The sequence below is a fragment of the Amphibalanus amphitrite genome, unplaced genomic scaffold, assembly GCF_019059575.1.
Source record: "Amphibalanus amphitrite isolate SeventyFive unplaced genomic scaffold, NRLGWU_Aamphi_draft 001021F_arrow, whole genome shotgun sequence".
Taxonomy (NCBI): domain Eukaryota; kingdom Metazoa; phylum Arthropoda; class Thecostraca; order Balanomorpha; family Balanidae; genus Amphibalanus; species Amphibalanus amphitrite.
Window position 1 is genome coordinate 103,767 of NW_024882515.1, and position 21,234 is coordinate 125,000.

A 21,234-nucleotide genomic window follows, 5' to 3' on the forward strand; every position below is an offset into this window, starting at 1 on the left:
ATGCGCAACAGAAATGCGAGGGAATATGGTAGTTATCTGGTAGCAATTATGAAGGATTTCCCCTGTCGCTGATAAAAAACACATGAAACAAATTTTTTAACGCAGAGGAAATCCTTCATTATGAGTTGCAGGGACCATTTGATTGGCCCATTTTAGATAAATATAGGCCGAATGTTTCGATTTCAACCCCATTTATCGTAATGAGACGAATCCATTGGCTTAGTGGTACGTCTTTTGAACACATATAGGCCTTGGATTTCTCCTTAGCCCGCCTGAAACACACCATGCTTTGCATGCATTGCTATGGGTGAAGGAAAATTCTTACGCCGTGATGACGTCACGGTAAAGGAATTCTGAAGCTCGTGAACGGGGGCTGGTTATACTAGCACAATGCAGTTTTACCTAAAAGAATAGCATGCACTGGCGTCGAAAGCGGGGGGACGGGGGGACGCCTCCCCCATGATCTGGGGGAGGTCCCCTCCCAAAGATTACTCGTGAATGAATAGTTCACTTTTCTGAAATTTGTTTTTTCTGATAATTGACTTATGATTTTTTATGCTAAAAATGATGCGAAAATCAATTAAAACATTTTTATATGCAGTATTATTTTCTATATTTTAATATAGGAAGAACTACCTATATTCTATATAAAATGATATATGACGCGGAAGCTTATTACGCGTTGGCCAATCATATTGCGTAGTTCCTGTTCAAATCTACCTACGCATGCTGCATTGGCTGTGAGCAGCATGCTGATTGGCCGACGATGGCGTGGCTGCAGTGGCTGCATTCCTCAGCAACGCATTCATTCCTTTGCAAGGCACTCTTTACCAGTGGCGCAGCCAGGGGGAGGCGTGAAAGCCGAAAGGGGTGAGATCTCACCCCCCGTTTCTTATCCTAGGGGCCCACCGTCGATTCGAACTGTAACGTTATGCAGCCTGACATTTTTATCATGGTTTAACCCGCACACCAACGGGGATCCGCATTCCGCGCCAACTTCGCACCGACAGGGGGCGAATGCCTGCTCCCGTGATATCTCGAGAACGAGGCAAGGTAGAGACAAGCGGTAGATGGCATGGGATACAGACGGACAAAGTTTACAATTTTTTACTGAGGTCATTTTCAGGTCAAGTAAAAAATGACGTCACTGGGGTAAAAGTCAAAATAGCGGCGCCAAAGGTACACAGTTTTTCACGAATAATGATTAAGTACCTAATCAAGCTAGGACAAAACCAAGACAAAACTAGTAGCACCACCGTGATCCTCTTGTCAATCGGCATCGAAACATGCATGGCGTCCGCGTTTCCGTTCTCGACACCATTTCTGTATTTCTGTATTTCTGTATTCGCGCAAATCACCAAGAGGCTTGGCCCAATGACAGGTGAAGTCATGAAGGTATATCACACACCAAACACACTATAAAAATAGTGATCTGTTCCAAGTACAGAAGACTATAGAAGTAAAAGTTAAAGTGCCTATAGTGTAATAAAGACTATAAAGGCAGAGTGTAAATGACTACGAAGGTATAACAGATAAATACACCTTTTTGCATTTGAATTCAACCATTCGCCATAACTGTTTGAGGAGCCATTTCGACAATCGGCATTGAGCACAACTATTCCGGCGTGGTGTGTTTCATTTAAGCCATTCAGCAAAACAGATTGACCACTGAAATGAGCGATCTGCAAAACAGTTTAACAGTTCGCCAGACTTCGGCATAGAGCGAGCCAGCTCTGCATATGACGAATAGTTTCGACCATTGACGATTTGTTTCACACACTGTTGAACCATTCGTTCAATGTCGAGTTGTAGAGGAAGATCGCCGAATAGTTTTGCACAATGGTGATTCTTTGTGACCAACCGCCCATTTGTAGCGCCATCTTTATGGCGAATGTGTACAAATGTTTTGCCCAATGGTCAAAAGCTAACGCAAAAAGGTGTAGTACCTACTATAGAAGTACGCACGATATACATAAACATTAAAACACTGTATAAAATACTGAAAGTACTGAATATCTATCTACCTAAAAATAAAGCATCAGTGATGTATGATGTCATAGGCGTAGGAAAAGGGGGGGCATGGGGGGGCCATGGCCCCCCACTTTTGGAGGTGGAGGGCTAGCAATGTTAACTGGCCCCCCACTTTTTGCTGACTTAAGTGTCTGTCTGTACCTACTTCCCGGTACCGAAACACCAGAACTTGATAACTGTTCAGTTTGCCCTGAAGATTCCCTTTTGTTTCTACAGCGTTATTAACCGCAATTTCCTTCACTCAATGAATGAAAACATATCAGAGACAAAATTGTAAGTCCTGGTGGCAGCATTTTGTTGAATACGAGGTAGGGCACCGAGCGCTGAAAAGGTATAAGACAATACTGGCACGGCCGCACGGTGCAAGAGAATGCGTAGGTGGGACATTCCACGATAGATCGTACATACCACTTTTTTCCAATTTGGCGAGAATTGGTCTCAGGGGTAAACAGGGGCTCTGAATCCACCTGTAACAATTTCAGGCTTATCAGATAAGTATTTTTTGAGTTATGGTGTTTAACATTTTTTGGATCTTGCTTTGCAGCGCTAAGTTTAGCGGGCTGTAACTCTAAGACGGATTATTCAAATGCCAAATGTTATATAACATTGAGCTACATATACTCTGTTCCGTTTCAAGTTTGCAGCCGAAGTGCCCTGCTGAAGGCAGTGCGTGATTTCTGTATATACAGCTCTTGCATTTTAAGACACAGATTCTTGAGCGGAGGAGCGATCTGCCGAAGAAACTCCGACTCCAAGCTTGATATGGAACAGACTGTAGCGTAGCAATGAAACAGTAATTAATATGAATTTTTGAAATTTCGAAAAATACGCTTTTATATTTGACATATTGAGTTTTCTTTCACTTGTATTTATTGGACTTTGTGACCAAATTTTTTTTGAATTTTTATTTCTTTAAAAAACATATTTGGCTCATTGTTAAGAAGTATGCAAAAAATAAGGAAGGTGTTCTTTCTATAAATGTATTTATTTTACGTTACGATAACGGTTTCGAATTGAGATTTCGGGAGGGGAGCTTACAAATGGCGTGCTAAGGCTGCCTAGTGACATCACGGGTTACTGAAATTTCAATTGAAGTCTGAGTCATCTAAAAAAAATGAAAAGAGGGTTCATCCAACCCTCTTTCCTATAAGCGCGAGAGTGAAAAAGGCTGTTTGGTTCTGACATTGTTTTGGACGCCAATGACCATAGCTGTCCGAGATGAAAGTTACAGGACGCATCCATGGTGTCCTCCAGAGGTCTCACAACTTGTATATCTGGGAATTTTTTAAGGTCACATGAGGTCAGGTCGGTCACGTGATATCACTGTTATAAGTCATTGGGAAATATAAAAACTGTTATTTTGGCGCCGAGAATGATCTAAAACTATCTCATCAAGTACATGGTATCGTGATTTCATGCACTCCTTGCAAAGTCCAATGCTTCACTTTTGCATTGTTAACCTTGCGTGACGTCATTTATGACGTCACTAGGGTCGTACGAGTTTTTCGTCAATAACTCCCGATCAAATTGAGCTAGATAGTTGGGAAAGCCACCAATGGACTCGGGAAGATCTTCCGAATCGAATGATATGCCATATGATACCCTTTGCCCAGCTTCGTGACCTGAGGGGATCTGACCTGACCTTGACCCGAGGTCAACTACTTAAGTTGACCTCACTCTAACAAAAAGTAAACCATTCGACGCACCTGAGCTAGGCGAACACAATGATGCCAAAATCGCGGCTCTGCGGCCATTTTTTGCGAAGTTCACTAAAACCCGAACCCGTAACTTCAGTCACTTGACCTGACCTAAGACGCTACCGGTTAACCTGAGACCTTAAAATCGGGTACCAATCGCTGCGACTTGTAACGGCACACACGCTCGTATTTTTCCGCGAGGCTCTATCTCTATTAGAAGCGAAACGGCGTGCTAGGGTTGTATCAACCCCTCCGAAACCCATTTTCTTTGTGGGAAAATGTGGAACTTATAGAAAGAACACCTTTCTAATTTTTTGCACGTTGATTTGCAATGACATGAAGTTTATTTTGAAAAAATAAGAACGTGAAAAATTTTGGTCCCAAAAGTCATTAGAGGCAAATGAGAAAAGATAAAGGTTTTTGTTCAACAATGAAAATTTTTCTTTGGAATTAAAAAATAATATTTATTACGAGCGAGCGAGCGCAGCGAGCGAAGCGAGTCTTTTCAATATAACGGAAAAATCTCAGTATGAGCGGCCCGGCCCGGCCCGGCCCGGCCCGGCCCGGCCTGTAACGCTTTTGAGAGGCTTATATCTCAGCAACCGCTGGACCGATTGGCCTGCGGTCTTTTTTGTTGGGTAGCCCCATCCCTTCTACCCCGTAACTGACTACTTTTGATACATCTCAGTGACCGTCGTGGCACGTGCCACGTGAAAAGTCAAGGGTGTTCAAGCTGTTTTGCAAAAGTAGTGATTTTGAGAGGCTCATATCTCAGCAGCCGCTTGGGCGATTGACTTGCGGTAATTTTTGTAGGGTATCAGCATCCCTTCTACCCAAAATAGGATACTCTCGATGCATGTGGGTCACCCCCAGTGCACGTGCAAAATACAACAATAAGAGGTGCCTAATTTGTTCCCATTTCAGTAACTCGGTAATTACTGGGGCGATTTCGCTGAAACTTCGCATACAGGTAGGCACCCACCAAGCAATGCATTCCCATGTGTTGCGGTTAGGGTGCTACTGCACGTGCGCACGTGCAGGGGGCGTTTCCAGATCTCGAGAACGGCTGGGCCGATTGCGCTCAAATTTGGTACACGGTTGGGGACCAGTTAGTAGGGTGCCGTGCAAAAGTCATTTTGGACCCCGTTTGCACGTGCGCGCGTGCAGAATGCCGCTTCCAGATCTCAGGAACGGCTGGGCCGATTGCGTTCAAATTTGGCACACCGCTAGCGACCGGTTAGAAGGGTGCTTTGCGCAAGCCCGTTGGAAGCACCCTCTCGCCCTTCCGCACGTGCAGGGCTCACAATGTCGCTCGCTCGTTCTTCGCCCAAAAGGCGTTTTACTGGTTTTTTATTCATCGCAAGCTTAGTGTTGTTTATCGTTTTTTTGGTTGCTTAACCCGTTCTTGAGTTATAGGCCATCAAATTCACCGTTACAGACCGAAGTTAAAAAATGTAATGCCATATAACTCAAAAAGTTTTGATCTGAGAAGTCTGATATTTTGTCAGGCGTCTTTGGGGCCTATGATTACCCCTAGGACCGATTTTCATTAAAATGTGAGAGATCAGGGTGACGGGCCTGGTACGATCTATCGTGGAATGCCCCAGGTATACAAACGACCAACGCTTGACCGGATCTGCTTGGGGTCGGCATAGTTCGTCAAAGGGTGACCAGGGTGACCATGCCCCCCCCCCCCGCCTCGATTCAAACAGGCTAGGGGCCAGCAATGTCTATACTTGCCCCTTTCCCTTCCACTCTCAGTGCAGTAGCGGTCGCAGAAGGGGCGGGGGTATCAGGGCCATGCCCTTCCCCCTTCAAAGGCAAATCAGAAGGTCATCATATCATTTGCCCTCCTCCCCCAAACAACCAATGGGCCCCATGGGTGGATGGAGCTCTGGCCCTTATTCGATTGTTACGAGGCTCAAGAAACACACGCCAGCTATTAACCCGCGCCCCGCTGGGGGTCCTGGATTTATACGCCCTGCTGGGGGAGGGGTGTTGAAGCACCCCCCCCCCCATAACTCGGCTCTTGGGCCACGTAGCGATACGCAGAAGGCGGCTTCGTAAGAGCGCAAAAAAAAATAACGAAATCACTTCGGTCACTTTTTTGGTCAGGTCACCAGAGGTCTTTGAAGGCAAGATTTTGCCGATTTTCAGGTCAAATGTCAACAATTTCCAAGAAATCAACGCATAACTCGGGAACCAATAGAGCTACAGCGCCGCGGAAAAGCGCGTTCAATAGCCCTTTCAATGACCTTTGTGAATAATTCTCTCAGGGTGCGCTGAACGCGGTAAGGTCCAAATTATCACACCAAATTTTGCCACGACATCTACCGGTTCAGGCACTCGAGAATCAGCGGCCAGTGATATCTGCAAAGACGAAGCATTTCCAACCCAGCTTCAGCCTGGTGTCAGGGCGCCTCAGGTGGCTTTAATTGCAATTGCACATACCAAACGACCTCAGTGCAGGGGTGGAGATCTGTCAAAATTTCAGGGGGGTCCAGGCCGGGCAGATGGAGGCGGGCTGGAATGGGTGCATCTTCACCCACAAAGAGATATAAAATTGTAAACCTGGACGCCAGTGCCGCATGGTGTAGGTAACGCAATGGCTTACCGTCGAGGGCGCCTAGAGGCTTGGACTTTGGACATTAGAAAGGCGCCTTCGGCGCCCCGAAATGATCGTGGAAGGCGCCATCCAGGGGGCCTTCGGCGCCCTGGATGAGGGCGCGTGCCAGAATTGGGAGGGGGCTAAAGCCCAGTGTGCCCCCCCCCAGTGGCGGATCCAGGGGGCAAAATGGGCATTTGCCCCCCCCCCCCAAACGGCATGATTTTAACATTACGCCTATGGACGATGCATGAAAAGAATCGATAAATTGTTATGGTTTGCCCCCAAAAAAACTCTGAGCTGGATCCGCCTCTGCCCCCCTTGGCTGCGCCCCTGGTAGAGACCGGTTAGTAAGGTGCCGTGCACGGTGCACAAGTCAGTTAGAGGTACCCTCTCGAAATTTCGCACGTGCAAGGCTCACCCTCTCGCTCGCTCCGTTAGTCGCCCCAAAAGGCGTTATACTCAAGGCCCTAAATACAGTTATACTGGTTAGTAATTACGAGCGAGCGAGCGCAGCGAGCGAAGCGAAGTCTTTTCAATATAACGGAAAAATCTTAGTATGAGCGGCCCGGCCCGGCCCGGCCCGGCCCGGCCTGTAACGCTTTTGAGAGGCTTATATCTCAGCAACCGCTGGACCGATTGGCCTGCGGTCTTTTTTGTTGAGTAGCCCCATCCCTTCTACCCCGTAATTGACTACTTTTGATCCATCGCAGTGACCGTCGTGGCACGTGCCACGTGAAATGCCAAGGGTGTTCAAGCTGTTTTGCAAAAGTAGTGATTTTGAGAGGCTCATATCTCAGCAGCCGCTTGGGCGATTGTCTTGCGGTAATTTTTGTAGGGTAGCTGAATCCCTTCTACCAAAGGTCGGATACTCTTGATTACGGAGCGAGCGAAGCGAGCGGAGTCTTACGTAGAATAACGGAAATTTCTGAGTATGAGCGGCCGGCCGGCCGGCCGTGGTCACGATTCTGCGACGCTCATATCTCAGCAACCACTTGACCGATTTACATGCGGTAATTTTTGTAGGGTAGCTTTATTCCTTCTACCAAGTATTCATGGGCGTAACTTCGTATGTGGTTGGTATGGAGAGCTCCACACCAACTTGAAAGTTGGTGTGGATTTTCCACACCAACTTTAAGTGGTGACACTTCTCATGCACCTTTGAGTAAAAAAAAAAACAGCAAAATATGATTCAAGGCCAGAAGAAATCAGTATGGGTTCTTCATAGTCCACAAAGGCGGATAATTGGGGGAGGGGAGGGGGGTATGGGAATGCTCGAGCATCCTCTGAGCCAAAAAATGCACCCCTCACTGGCAGAAGCACCCCAAAATCTGCAAGTCTACACAAAAATATTTCACATTCTAAGTTTAAGAAAAATATCCAAAAAGCATGTCATTTTTAATCAGCAGTAAGCAATAACTGTATGAAGCATTTAATGTAAGCATCCCACTGGATATCACAGTTACACAATATGCATGATGAAAATGATTATCATTAATCAAGCCTTTATCATTGTCCAACTGCCCTGGTTTTTATTTGTAAAAGAATTATGCCTCAAGATGCTGGTTTTTTACCCGCTCTGGTGTCATCCCCAGCCTGAAAAAACAGCAGTATTCGACGAGATGTGGGGAATAAGTTAGCAATTTTTGAACAAACCTCACATTCAGCAGGACACAATTACCTTCTCTATGTGCTTTGGCTCTACGATTTTTTTTTAACTAAGAATGATGTATTGTTGGTTTGACGGCTGTAGCACATGTGCATAAGTGGCCTGCGCCATAATCGTTGCAATAGCGCAATGATACCTAATTTGCTGTTCCCGCCATAGAAAAGTTTTCCTTCATCAGGAAAAGACAATTTTCATGCATTTGGTTTTTTTTTTGTAAAAGCTGGCAGTGGCTTCATATTGACTTCATTTACTTGCCTTTTTGTGATATATTACATTTAAAAAGTGAATAATTTTTATTTAGAAGATATTTGTTATGTTTTGGTTCGTTTCGAGTGAAAGAGCACACAATCAATGGAAAACGCGATTTATTTTACTGTGATACGTTCAGGCCGAAAGAATGTCCAAAAAAAAGTATGGCGAGCGCCGCGCCTAGTCGCCCGCGCCAGTCATGCCGCTCGGCGCGCACAGTCAGCTGGCGGCGGCAGAGGCGCTCACAGGCACGGAGCCGGGGCGGCCAGCGGTGGCGGCGGCAGGGGCGCGCGCAGGCACGGCCAGCAGCCGTGGGGGGTTGGACCATAATACAACACCTCCCCCCAAGACGATCACATCGTCTTCACCCCAAGGCGCCACAGCAGACCCTCCGGGGTCCGGGCGCACAAGGCCACCGCAGCGCGGTCATGGATTAGGTATTCCTGGATTGGACACTCCGCCGATTTTCCGACCACCCGGCGGCGGCGGCGGATTTCCCGACGGCGAGGGCGCTGGCGTTATTTTAGCATTGCGGGCTATGGGCGGAGCGTGTCTTTTTGTATACTTTTGTCGTTTATTACTTACCTGTAACCGATTTTGATGAAAATTTTTGTGAACCTGGTAGAACAGGTGTTGAGGAATGTCATGGAAATATTCTTTTCCCAGTTTTGATATAAGAAGTTGCTTAAATTCTGCTGACAAGTGAGGGTTCGTGATTACAGCCGAAGAGCCAATGTTAGAATAAAGTGAAGTTTTATGCGATAACATGAAAATAAGTTGATATTTGTATTAAATCATCAATAGGAACTTGTTTGACTGCCGAGGAACGATGATATTTGATGATAAATTGCATCGGCAAGTCAAGAATACCGGCTCAGTTTATGGGCATCAGGTAATGATTCCGTATGTGATAGTGACTAAATGGAGCCATAATAATTATAAGAAAGAACTTAAAATATGTGTGAAGTCTCTTAAATCGTGTCTTATGAGCTAAAGTTCGCTAATTTCGCCATCCATTACCGCGTTTTTAGCACGCACGCCAATGCGGCGGCCGCCGGCGCACTCGCCGCCGATGTTTCGGAGCTCCGCCACCAGGGCGGCCGCTTGGTCGCCGGCGCTAGTGTTGGGGAATAGGGAGTGTCCTATCCAGGAATACTTCATCCATGGCGCGGTGGAGACGGCGGCGCCTGCGCTCTCTTCCGCGGCGTCTCGGGCGCTTCTTGCAGCGGACGCGCCCGCCGTCGCACGGGGAGGTCCGCGGCAGGCGTCGCTCCGGTGTCGGTGGCGGCCACGGGTCGCGGTCAGCGGCGGCTCTGGTCACCCCTAGACTCGGGTCCACGAGCGGCGGCAGACGCGCGTCGCACTCCGTATCCCGCTCAGCGAGCATAGCTGCGACGGCAGCTGCGTGAAGCGGGTCCTCAGCATCCTCCCACACCTCGTTATCGACGGTCGGACCGAGCAGGTCATCCACCACCTCGACCGAGTGGAGGGTGGTGTCACCGAGGTTCGTGTCACCGCGCCGGTCGGACTTGTCACCGGCGGACACGCATCCCTGCGGCGTACGGAGGAGCTGCGCGGCGGCGTGAGCCGCTACCATTTGTTCGGGCGGGTCTCCGTCCCCACTCCGTACTGGCAGGTCTCCCGCCAGCGGCGGCGAGGCTCCGTGGGCGTCAGCCAGCTCGGTAGGCTGCGCCGCATGACTACAGCCGGCTTGGCCGGTGCCCGCCGGCGGCGGCGACTCGGCGGTGCTGGCGGCTGGGCCTCCAAATGTCCTGGTTCGCCACACGCACGACAGATGGCGCCAGCGGCGCGACACGTGTCTCCGCCGGCGTGCTGGCGACGGCCACAGGTAGGGCAACGCTCAAGAAACTGACGATTTGTGGCGGCGGTGGCATGGGCGACACTCGGCCGACTGCGGTCCCTCTTGTAGGCCGACAGGTGGGCCACGAAATGTCCCTTGGTGCCGCAGAGGTCTGGGCACGTGACACGGGCACCCCACGTTGCCCCCACTGTCACGGCGTGTCTGAGCGTCGGCTCAGAGTCCTCCAGCCTGCTCACCGCTCCTGTCTCACTGTCGCGCACACTGCACTCGGCACGGGCCTGGCACGTCGAGGCCGACTTCGGTTGTGGGGCCGGAGTCGCCGACGCCGGCAGGCAGACAGTCCGGCGGGCGGCGGCAGCTGGTCCAACGGATCCATCAGCGCCTCGCTCAGCCCCCGACTCTGACACTCCGGCCGTCGTGTCCGTCCCGGTCCCCGCGGAGGGCTCTCCTCTCTGTACTGCAGCCTCTCCAAACGCTCCAGGCGCTTGTCGGCCTCGGCGGCTCTCTCCGTCTGTCATTCCAGCAGCGCCGTCAGTTCCTGAATCAAAATTTTCTTCATCGCGCTGTAAGCTGCTCAGTCACGTAATTACAAAACCGACCGCGCCATGTTATGTTTTGGTTCGTTTCGAGTGAAAGAGCACACAATCAATGGAAAACGCGATTTATTTTACTGTGGTACGTTCAGGCCGAAAGAATGTCCAAAAAAAGTATGGCGAGCGCCGCGCCTACTGTTAACGCCAGACCCCTTGAGACCCTAATTTTTCGCGATTACTTTTAAATGCGTGAAGGAATTTCAACCAAGCTCAGGACATGGCCGTTTCAAGACAGGCCGAAACTTTTACAATTTAGATATTTTATCGCCATTTCAATATTTCAGGCACTTGTCATTGACTCGTAATGTTAACTGTTTTTCCATCCTGGATAGAGGCTTTCTACGTCATATGACATTAGGCTCCGCCCACGACTGCGGCATTGACCCGTGCCCATCAGCGACCTCTGTACAAACGACACCCCTGCCATCTGTGAAGGACTATGAATTTCGCTGACGCCTCACGTGCTATGAGTCAATTGCAGCAGACGGTCAAGTAAATGTTAGGCTCTTGTTGACTCTTGTATATAGGACCAAGAGGACCATCACTCCTCAACCTACTACTCACACGTGCTTCGAGCAAACGTTAACGATTCCTAACAAATACGATTTTCGATGTAGGGTATCTGTTTGAAATACGAGCGAGCCGTATGATGTGAAGCTCAGACAATTAACTTATTATTGCGTTGTTCGATGGTTGCATAGCGATGTACAAATCGGCAGCTACTTGGTGACATCCGACATCCCATTATCGCATTATCTGCAACGCCATAGGCAGGGCTGCGGAGTCGATGGATTTTCGGCGACTCCGACTCCGACTCCGACTCTGGCTTTCAAAAACCAGCTCCGACTCCGACTCCGACTCCGGGCAGAATTGTCGACTCCGACCGACTCCAACTCCCGACTCCGACTCCGCAGACCTAGCAGGGCTGCGGAGTCGACAGATTTTCGGTGACTCCGACTCCGACTCCGGCTCGGGTTTCTAAAATCGACTCCGACTCCGACTCCGACTCCGGTCACAACTGTCGACTCCGACCGACTCCGACTCCGACTCCGACTCCGACTCCGCAGCCCTGGCCATAGGCTTTAAATACAGGTGAATATTTCCTAACCTTATCAGGCACGTACCCAGGATTTCGGCCAGGAGGGGGCCACCTGCTTTCGAAGGGGCCCCCCACAGTGTATAGGGCCCCCCAGGTTCCCCGGGGCCCCCGGGAGTCATGAAGAACCTTTTGATGGTGGGGGGGGGGGGCATAGTGGGTCCGGTCTCTCCTGCAGACGTAGGTGAGAAAACGCCACGTGTGTGGGAAAACGCAATTCAGTTCTTTACAACCTAATGTAGCATTTGGCTGTGATTTCTCGCGTTCAACTTCATCAAAGTCAATTAAAACGGTCTCTGTAACGGTCTAAGCCTTGAGAAAATGTGGAAAATTGGAAAGTAAAAATATTTTTGCTTGAGGAGTGTGCATGAAACGCACGGCATTTTATGAGCGAGCGCCTCAATTACTGAACATCCTCCAATTCCGGATATGTAGGTATATAATATAATAGTGGGGAGTAAATGTCTCGTTATCGGAATTCCACTATCTGGCAACTAGCCCTATGTAAACGCGGCTATTATATGTTTCACTAGGAAACGAGCGCAATTGTACTTTTAGCCAGAAAATAAATGCTTGGGTAATTCTGGGAGACTCTGTATTAATTGGAGGAATAGGACTTACGAGGAAATGCGATTGCAAATCGACCCACATCCCTGTGTTAGCCAATGACGCCTTTGGGGCCAAGGTTGGGGGGTATTCAGTTTAGCCTTTTTGTTTTTTCTGTGATATCTCCGGCACCGTGAAAGATATTGGCTCTATGAGACTGTAAAGTCATATTTAAACCCAGGTATATTAATGATAATAAATCGTTTAGCGGACTGACTCTGGGTGTAAAGAAGCTATTTTTCCCTGTACTTCGACCTTTATTGACAGGTCTTCAAAGGGGCAATGCGATTCAAAAAAACAAACAATAATCATGCTATACTGCCATCCACGAAATTCTCAAAATGATCGATGCTAAAACACGTGACACAACTTACAGACAGTTCGTACTCCAGTAGGTCTACTTTTTCAAAACACTATCCCATATAGGGCTAAGCGAGAACTTTCCGACACCCTGATTCAGTGATGGGTTGCATAATCGAGCCTCGATGGCCTCCCTTACGACACGGCGGGACCATGTTGGCTCGACCGCCAGCGTGCTAGCCTGACCTGGGTCAAATGGTTGGCGACACTGGAGCCAGTGTTCAGCTAAAGGGGATGTGTCTGACCTCCCATGCTTTATGGCTGCTACGTGTTCTTTAAGTCGCATGCTTTTAGGACGCCCGACGGGCTGCGACGGAGCAGCAGAGACAGGAGCTGACCGATGGCGATAACCGAGCCCAACCGACCGCTGGGCGACCCGACCGGACAGATCCGGCCGTACCGGACGACCAGACAACCGAACGACCCCGTAGTACGTACATTAGCATCCCCTACGTCAAAGGAACCAGCGAAAGAATTGCTAGGATTTTAGCGCCCCACCAGATTCGGTTAGGATATAGCTCGAAGCCAACACTCAGGGACAAACTAGTTAAAGCCAAGGACGTACCACCAAAGGATTTGCAAAAAGGTGTCATTTACAAGACTACTTGTGATTGTGGTGCCACGTATGTTGGCGAGACCGGGCGTCCTAAAAGCATGCGACTTAAAGAACACGTAGCAGCCATAAAGCATGGGAGGTCAGACACATCCCCTTTAGCTGAACACTGGCTCCAGTGTCGCCAACCATTTGACCCAGGTCAGGCTAGCACGCTGGCGGTCGAGCCAACATGGTCCCGCCGTGTCGTAAGGGAGGCCATCGAGATTCGATTATGCAACCCATCACTGAATCAGGGTGTCGGAAAGTTCTCGCTTAGCCCTATATGGGATAGTGTTTTGAAAAAGTAGACCTACTGGAGTACGAACTGTCTGTAAGTTGTGTCACGTGTTTTAGCATCGATCATTTTGAGAATTTCGTGGATGGCAGTAGGTATAGCATGATTATTGTTTGTTTTTGAATCGCATTGCCCCTTTGAAGACCTGTCAATAAAGGTCGAAGTACAGGGAAAAATAGCTTCTTTACACCCAGAGTCAGTCCGCTAAACGATTTATTATCAGATATTGGCTCCTTCAGATGAGTGCCTACTCCAGTCACTACTTATATCCAGTAGCCAGTAGCCACTCAGATGATTTGGTATCAATCAGGTGATAAGCGTACTTTCAGACGACCAGGGGCCCCCAGTCGACCAGGGGTTCCCAGGCGACCAGGTCCTCCAGATGACTAGGGGCCCCACTGCCCCAGGCGACCAGGGCCCTCCAGGCGACCAAGGGCCAATGCGATCAGGTCCCCAAAGCGATCAGGGGCCCCCAGGCGACCAGGGGGCCCCCATGCGACCAGGGGCCCCATGCGACCAGGCCCCCGGCTACCAGGGGCCCCCAGGCGACCAGGGGCCCTCTAGTTGACCAGCGGCCCTCAGGCGATCAGGGGCCCCCCAGGCGACCAGGGGATCCCAGGCTACCAGGGGCCCAAGGCGACCAGGGTCCCCCAGGCGACTAGGGGCGACCGGGGGCCCCAGGAAACCAGGGCCCCATGCGACCAGGCCCCCCCGGCTACCAGGGGCCCCCTGGGCGACTAGGTACCCCCAGGCGATCAGGGGCCTCAATATCATGCAACCAGAGGCCCCCCATGCGACTAGGGCCTCCTAGGCCGACTAGGGGCCACAGACTATCAGGGGCCCATACGACGAGGCCCCCGGCTATCAGGGCCCCCTAGGCAACTAGGGGCCCCCAGTCGATCAGGGGCCTCATGCGACCAGAGGCCCCCATGCGACCAGGGCTCCCTAGGCGACTAGGGGCCACAGGCTATCAGGGGCCCCCATGAGACCAGGCCCCCGGCTACCAGAGGCCCCCTAGGCGACCAGGGGCCCAGGAAACTGGGGGCCCTTGGATGACTGCAGGGGCCCCTCGGGTACCCAGGGCACATAAATGAAACTTTAATATCAATTTTTCTTCCGAGTAAAAGACGTTTTATCCAGTGTTTAAAAAATATCCTGGGGCCTGAGGGGCCCCCTGAGCGCCTTCGGCGCTCAGGGGGGGGGGGCCTTAGCCCCCGTGGCCCCCCCCCCTTGGGTACGTCACTGAACCTTATGTCAGTTATATGCCATCTGCCCGTCATATGCAGCTTATATAAAATATAAAAAATATCAGCGAACATATCAGCATTGTAGAAGCAATGCGCATTGAGCATTTATGACTCCTTAGTCATCATGTCGCTCTCTGGGCATTGTCAGCCAAGACGCTACGCACAACTCCGCCGGCTTTCGGCACCGCTCGACCGTCGCCCGTCCCCGCTCCCCGCCACAGCGAGAGTGACCGCGCGCCGGCCCGAAACCGCCGCACGCCAAGACCACAGAGGCGGGGCTTAGCTGTGACGTCATAACGTATCACAGACTGACTGGTGATAGCCTCTACACACCGGATGAAAATCTTGCTCGAAATTTAACATTACGAGTCAATGACAAGTGCCTGAAATATTGAAATGGCGATAAAATATCTAAATTGTAAAAGTTTCGGCCTGTCTTGAAACGGCCATGTCCTGAGCTTGGTTGAAATTCCTTCACGCATTTAAAAGTAATCGCGAAAAATTAGGGTCTCAAGGGGTCTGGCGTTAACAGTAGTCGCCCGCGCGCCGCCAGTCATGCCGCTCGGCGCGCACAGTCAGCTGGCGGCGGCAGAGGCGCTCACAGGCACGGAGCCGGGGCGGCCAGCGGTGGCGGCGGCAGGGGCGCGCGCAGGCGCGGCCAGCAGCCGTGCGGGGGTTGGACCATAATACAACAATATTGTTGTCTAAACATTGCAGAAACGTGCATGCTCGTCAATCTAGCAGTGGATTGATATTCGCGAATCTGCTGCTGGTAGACACAAGACCAGCATTCACGGTTTCCGAATGTGCCGTTTTGGTATGAAATAAAAGTTAGCCTATTTTGTTTAGAAATTTTGTCCGAATGGTTGAGTGGGTGGCAGTTTGGGCCCGGACTGATTTAGCCCAGACTAATTTTAGCCCTTCCCACTCCAAATTCGGTCCAAATTTTGATATAATATGCAAGGAAAACTTTTCACATCCACTCTCTGAGACAATGCATGGTCTTCAGTTCAGGACGGTGCAAGCATGGTCTCCATCCTGCTGAAACCACTGCTGTTTGATGGTGTCGGCACAGCTGCGCTGCGGCGAGCGGAAGAACCATTAGAAAATACCATTAGAAAAAAACTGGAGGATCCTCGACCACCTCTCTTGGTTTATCGTCACAGAATTTCCGCTATCGTCCTCAGGACCTCAAAGGACAGGGAGCCAAGATATGCATGCCCTGTACGCATATTACACCTTTTTTTCTGGCGTTTTGCCGGTTGCGACGAAACTACGAATGAGTTCAGAGATAGGGCAAGATGATAGGGTCTTCTTAGGGCCGAAAACTGAGCGGTATTTACGCTTTGTTCCAATGACGGACCCTCTCTTCGAGTCGAAATTCGACCACTTCAGTTTTCTGCTTACCTACTGTTCGGTGTAGTCATCAAAAAGAGGAAAGATCTTTCCTCGCTGCATGAATGTTGGGAGACGTCACCCCCTCGGCTCCTAAGTTGGGGACAATCGCCCTCGCTCCCCCCCTGTTCCCGGGTCTATGAGCTGATTGGCAAGGCGATAAACGAGCTGATTGGCGTTTCCACCCGAGCTTGAGCATGATAGGGTCTGTTCCAGAGGTTTGATGCTGCACGTGCGCACGTGCAGGGGTCGATTCCAGATCTCGAGAACGGCTGGACCGATGGCGCTCAAATTTGGCACATGGTTAGGGACCGGTTAGTAGGGTGCCGTGCAAAAGTCAGTTGGGACCCATTTTGCACGTGCGCACGTGCAGGGTGCCGCTTCCAGATCTCGAGAACGGCTGGGCCGATTGTGCTCAAATTTGGCACATCGCTAGAGACCCGTTAGTAGGGTGCCGTGCACAAGTCAGATGGAGGTACCCCTTCGAAATTTCGCACGTGCAAGGCTCACCCTCTAGCTTGCTCCGTTAGTCGCCCCAAAAGGCGTTATACTGAGGGCTGTTCACGGGCCATGTGTGCGGTCGGACCGCACACAGCCTCGAAGCTCCGCCCACTTCGTCCCTACGTCAGCCTTCCGTCACCGCACACAGCGATCGCTGTGGCCGGTTGGGACTGAGGGCTGTTCGGCTGCGCAGCCAAAATGAAATATGCTGCAGCACGCATGCGCAGTGAGGACTTCGTCGCCCGTTAGTCCCGCCCACACCACTGCGTCACCGGCTGTGTGACGTCACCTACTGAAGCATGCTTCGTTTTCCTGCAGCACGAAATTCGGTGCTGCAGGAGGCGAAAGTGGCGCGGATTAAAGTTTACTGTCCGATATTTCTTATTGTAAGAGGTTTGTATGTTGTTTTTTGGGTATCATTATCACTCTTTTCGGTGGCACATTGCTATTAACCACATTTGAACGCAATTTAAACGTTATTTGAGCGACAATCACCAGTCCACCCGCGCAACGGTTCGCCGCGTTTGAAATAGGCTGCAGCGACGCTCGGCCGCGGCGTGCCGGCGGAGAGTGGGCGGAGCCAGGCGGTTGACGTCACCCAAGTATGACGCACGCAGCACAGATCTATGCTGCAGGGACCCGAACAGCCTGAGGGGTGTTCACGGGCACCGCACACTGCTGCGTGCGCTGTGTGCGGTGCGTCCAGCAGGCGTGGGGGTAGGGGATGGGTAGGCGGTTCTGACGTCACGGCTGCGTGCGGTGGACGGTCCGCTGTGGCCAGAGGGCTGTTCACGGGCCCTGTGTGCGGTCGGACCGCACACAGCCTCCAAGCTCCGCCCACTGCGTCCCTACGTCAGCCTTCCGTCACCGCACACAGCGACCGCTGTGGCCGGTCGGGACTGGCCACAGCGGAGCGTCCACCGCACGCAGCCGTGACGTCAGAGCCGCCTACCCATCCCCTACCCCCACGCCTGCTGGACGCACCGCACACAGCGCACGCAGCAGTGTGCGGTGCCCGTGAACACCCCTCAGTCCCGACCGGCCACAGCGATCGCTGTGTGCGGTGACGGAAGGCTGACGTAGGGACGCAGTGGGCGGAGCTTGGAGGCTGTGTGCGGTCCGACCGCACACAGGGCCCGTGAACAGCCCTCTGGCCACAGCGGACCGTCCACCGCACGCAGCCGTGCCGTCAGAGCCGCCTACCCATCCCCTACCCCCACGCCTGCTGGACGCACCGCACACACCGCACGCAGCAGTGTGCGGTGCCCGTGAACACCCCTCTGGTCTATGTTTCTATATACCCTGCAGGGTTTACGTGCCCTGCAGCAAGCCTTGCAGACCACGATTTCGATTGCGCGCGGAACAGTCCTTTAGACCCGACCTTTAACTCCTATCACGCAAGGAACGGTCCTACTTTCTAAGCCACACTTTCACAGCGGCCTTGAACAAATATGTGGCGCGCAGGGCCGTTCCGCGCTGACTCCGCACTGACGACGAAAGCATGATCGCTGGCATGCTGTAGGAAACGGCCGGCTCGGATCTAGCGCGCGTTGGTGATTTGTGCTGTTTTTCCAAATGCTAGTGAATATATTGCATAGAGGGGTAGGAATTTCCGTCATTTCAATCACTTTTCTGGCTTCAGTGGGCGTTCGTTCGTCGCGTGGTGAGGTGAATGATATATCAATATAGGCACAGGAGCTGAGACAAGTGGGTATGTTACCTGCTAGATGTCAATCGGATACCTTTTTTTGTATGCCGATACCAAGCTGACACTTCTTGGTATTTTGTAATTTAATCCTAATCTCCTCAGTTTTTTTCATTATCAAGTTTATTTTAAGTTTGCCCCTCACTCTGTTGCTGTAAACGTCTTTTGTACACAGCACAAGAATTGCTAGCTGAATTACTGAGAAAACTGGTTGGTGCACATTGAAATGACCACATTTCACAGACGATCAAAAATTTATTAATTATTTTACAGACTCATAGCTCATATCTGCCAATACCTACAGCCCCCATGACTTCTCAGGAATTATGTCTGAACTAATAATAAACTGCATAATAATAATTGTAATATATAATATAATAATAATAATTGCACAGCGCTTAACATAACGTTACATCGTCGGTTTTCAAAACTTATTTTGAAAATATTCATATCTCCAATACAATGTGCGCTAACCAGTTTTCTCAGTAGTTCAGCTCAAGCTAGCAATTCTCCTGTTGTGTTCAAAGAGACGTTTACAGTGAAGGTTAAGCTACACTCTGCTTGACCGTCCAGGAAATTACGTGCATGATCTGCAGATCCGTGATTGTGAGACTCCCTTGTCATCAGTTTCTGCGATTTTCCAGAATATCCGTGAATTATTGTACCTATGCTAACATAATGATAACAACTAATAAATATTTTGCAGGAAACGCTTAAGTTTGCTATCTTCCTTACTATTTAATTGTGATTAGTTTATTTTGTTAATAAAACATCAAAAACACATGAAAATTAAAGAAACAATTATTAATTACGTCACTTGGATTCATACAGTGCGGCACCAAGTGCGCCAACAACTCTCATACCTTCACTGTTCGTGCCTGACTTGTTATTCAAAAGACTTGTTGATCAAAGTAACCCCACCAAAATACACCGCATACATTTTGCGCTACAAGATAGGGGTGTAACAGAGATCGACCAGCTGGTGTGCAAGCTAAGCCAGCCTGACATGGACAGGAAGGGCAGGCTCCAAAGAGTGAGGAGCTCTCACCATACAAACTGATGCTGGGGTAAACTCATGACTGACGTGTTCTGACGCTAGATGGTGTAGGTACCTAGTGTTAAGTGTTAGTATTAAGGTGTTAAGTCGGGTGTCAAGTGTTAACTGTGTCCATGGATATTCTGTACTCAGGTGTTCTCAGGTGTATTTCATGCACAGACCTAGTCGGGTGCATGCATTACACTTGAGTTGAGTTGAATCGAGTGATTTCATATCCTGTGAGTGTTGCTCCACAGTGCCTATGCAAGTGTTAAGGTGAGTACGTAAGGTGTTTGCCATGAAAGATGCTTCTTTTTACTCACTGTCTGTGTGCTAATTTCTGTGAATATGGTGTTTGATTCATCAGCAGAGGCTGTTACAAGAAGTTGTGTTTTTTGCTTGATGAGCTTGCCTTGTTTTGACTACTACCCCCAGAAGGACTTTTGCACATATAAATTGTTTTTGGCCTCTTTTTTTTTGCATCAGGGTGTTCAAAGCCACCCCAACCGGCACGAGAAATTGCACACCTACTGAGATAAATGATGAAAAACAGACTGTTCAAAGTCACCCCATTGCGTTGTGACTTTGAACACCAGACATTTTTTTTTTTTAAATGGGAAATGGCTATACCTAATTTTTTGTTGACACCGTGGATGGATAAGGCCAGACTCAGCCCACAAAATAGTCCATGTTTCACATTCCTCTCTTCAGTAGTTTTCAAGAAATTCACCGATAAGTCTCAAAACTGTCCAAAGTCAGTAGGTGGAACTATGGTCATGAGTACCCAAATATAGGAACGTTCCCATTTTTGGGAACGGAGTTCCCAAATATGGGAACGGGCGTTCCCATTTACGGGAACGGAAGGTAATTTTTCGGCCGTTCGCCCACTAAAACTCATTAGTGCATCACGTCTCAAAAAAGTGCACGCTAATTTAAGCATCTACTGAATCTCTATAAAATTATCTTTAATCTGACCGTTGAACAAGGAAATTGACCGTGGAATGATATTTTTAATGATTTTTTTGAAATGACGGAATGGTGAAAACATGGGTTATACTACATTTAACATGCAATTTAAAGGAAAATGAAGCGTTTTTTTTCATTTTGAGGTCAAGTATAATAATTTTCGCCTGGTTATGAAGTTTCATACTAGCGACACCAGATGCTGACATATGCAAGCGAACACGCGGACAGTCCCGAGGTAATATTGTTGACTTTTGGTCTCGGGGCGCACGACCGCGTGGAACGTCAGTGATTTTACCGAACTACTGTTGTAAACTCAGTTTCAGTGGTTTAAAATTATTCAGCTGTATTTTATCAGCCCGGAAAGACATATTTTATTTGGATGCTAGCTGTTTAGCATTGTTTTATAAGGAGCGTCATGAGCGTGGTTTTTGTCTTCCGTGTTTCTAAGCATGATCGTTTTGGGGGAATTTCTCTTATATAGGTCGCTCTGTGTGGCTTATTTATAATTTTTATGCTGATTTCAATCATTCCTCGTGCCCATCCTACCAGGCCTTTTGCCACTTACACTCATTAAGAAAGGAAAAAACTAGATTTTCCATGGGACTAGGTGTTTTGAGGGTGTAACATATTCAGCGTTCCCATTTTTGGATACTTCCTTGTGCTCGTCAACTATCGGTGATAAACAGACAGGTGCTTGACATGTCTCCACCCTCGTCGCGGACGGTGGATATACAGGGTGTAACGAAATTATCCGGACATCTATTTT

The 21,234-nt window shown here is 49.6% G+C and overlaps 1 protein-coding gene across 9 annotated transcripts in view; it reads left to right on the top strand.

The window, feature by feature from the left end:
• The first annotated feature begins 18,223 nt into the window (after positions 1 to 18,223).
• Positions 18,224 to 21,234, top strand: part of LOC122369262 — a 125,834-nt gene continuing 122,823 nt past the window's right edge. For 2 of the 9 annotated variants that reach the window (XM_043343864.1, XM_043343868.1), the window contains exon 1: positions 18,244 to 18,472. The gene's annotated coding sequence lies outside the window, so the exon portion shown is untranslated. Of the gene's footprint in view, positions 18,473 to 21,234 lie in introns of all 9 variants that reach the window. The other 7 variants (XM_043343859.1, XM_043343862.1, XM_043343860.1 and 4 more) reach the window with 7 other exon arrangements.